Source organism: Arachis hypogaea, chromosome 19 (genome assembly GCF_003086295.3).
Source record: "Arachis hypogaea cultivar Tifrunner chromosome 19, arahy.Tifrunner.gnm2.J5K5, whole genome shotgun sequence".
Lineage (NCBI taxonomy): Eukaryota > Viridiplantae > Streptophyta > Magnoliopsida > Fabales > Fabaceae > Arachis > Arachis hypogaea.
Genome location: NC_092054.1, coordinates 84,136,232 through 84,137,942, shown reverse-complemented (window position 1 = coordinate 84,137,942; position 1,711 = coordinate 84,136,232). Strand labels below are relative to the sequence as shown.

The 1,711-nt window shown below is 43.9% G+C and overlaps 1 non-coding gene across 1 annotated transcript; it reads left to right on the top strand.

Moving 5' to 3' along the window:
* The first annotated feature begins 988 nt into the window (after positions 1-988).
* Positions 989-1,092, top strand: LOC112782033 (small nucleolar RNA R71). The gene has a single exon (XR_003192776.1). It is a non-coding gene; the product is annotated as a small nucleolar RNA R71 (small nucleolar RNA).
* Positions 1,093-1,711: the final 619 nt, after the last annotated feature.

Sequence of the window (1,711 nt, the reverse complement as noted above, 5' to 3'; positions counted from 1 at the left end):
TTTCCCACAGCACCATTGTGAGATTTCTGGTTCTTTGTGATCTCTATCCTCCTCCTTTGTTGAGTTGTCTTCAGGTTGTTTGCACATTTTGCCTTGCTTGTCTTCAATCTCTTGATCACTTGTAGTGACCATTTTGCAATCTTCCCATCTTACTTTCTTTGCTTCTCCCTTGGGGTTTTTCTCAGTGTCACTTGGGAAGATATCAGTAGGTTTGGGAATCTTCTCAGCTAAATATCCCACCTGGAATTCTAGCTTCCTAATGGTTTCTCCCTGGTTCTTAATATTGGCTCGCACCTCCTCTTTGAACACCTTATTTTCTTGAATCTCTTGGCTTATTCCTTCAAGTAAGGCTTCAATCTTAGAGAGCCTATCATCAATTGATGAGTGGTTCGGAGCAGATGTGCTGTTTTGGTTTTGATAAGTATGTGGAGAGTTGTTGTTGTGGGGGTGTTGAGATGTCCTCTGGGTGAATTGTTGGTGAGTTGCATTGTTGTTAGAGTTGTAACGTCTCTGGTCTTGGTTTTGATCTTGCTCACTTCCCCACCCAAAGTTCGGGTGATTTCTCCATCCAGGGTTGTAAGTCTTGGAGTATGGATCATAGTTTTTCTTTGGTGAATTCCCAATGTAGTTGGCTTGCTCCTGACTCCCTTCTGCTTCTTGGTTTACTCCTTCTTGTGTTGTTGATGAAGTGGAGATTGCTGCTACTTGGTTCATCTCTATCTTCTTGGTGAGGTCAGCTAGCTACTGGGTAATGAGCTTGTTTTGGGCCAACAGAGCATCTACATTGTTTAGCTCCATCACTCCTCTTGTGTTCCCTCTTTCGGAAGCATAGAAGTAGTCGTTTTCCGCTACTGTTTCAATAACATCTATGGCTTCCTCAATGGTCTTCTTCTTGTTCAAAGACCCTCCAGATGAATGGTCTACTGCCTTCTTTGACTCATAAGAGAGCCCTTCATAGAAAATGTGCAGCTGGACCCATTCGTTGAACATGTCAGGTGGACACCTCCTTGTTAAGTCTTTGAACCTCTCCCATGCTTCATACAGAGTCTCACCATCCTGTTGCCTGAAGGTTTGAACCTCAGCTCTCAGCCTATTGATTCGTTGAGGAGGGTAGAATCTTGCTAAGAATTTGTTCACCACATCCTCCCAAGTTGTCAAGCTCTCCCTTGGGAAGGATTCCAGCCACTTGGCTGCCTTGTCTCTGAGTGAGAAGGGAAATAAGAGCAATCTATAGGCGTCAGGATGAACGCCATTAGATTTCACTGTATCACATATTCTCAGGAAGGTGGTCAAATGTTGGTTGGGATCTTCTTGAACACCTCCTCCAAACGAACAGTTGTTCTGAACAAGGGTGATGAGCTGTGGTTTAAGTTCAAAGTTGTTGGCATAGATTGTTGGCTTTTGGTTGCTACTTCCACAATTGCCTGGGTTTGGATTAATGTAAGAGCCCAAAACTCTTCTATCCTCCCCAGCATGATTTACTCCACCTCCTCTGCCATGGTTGTGAGTCTCTTCTTCATGATGATTTTCCATGTTTTCTTCCATGTTTGGTTCAAAGTATTCCTCAATCTGTTCCTCCTCTTCTTCAGCACCAACTACTCGTTTTCCTCTTGCCTCCCTCCTTAGTCTAAGGAAGGTTCTCTCTGGTTCAGAATCAAAGGAAGTTGAAGCCCCACTTCTTCTCCCTGTCATACAACCAACAAGTACAAGC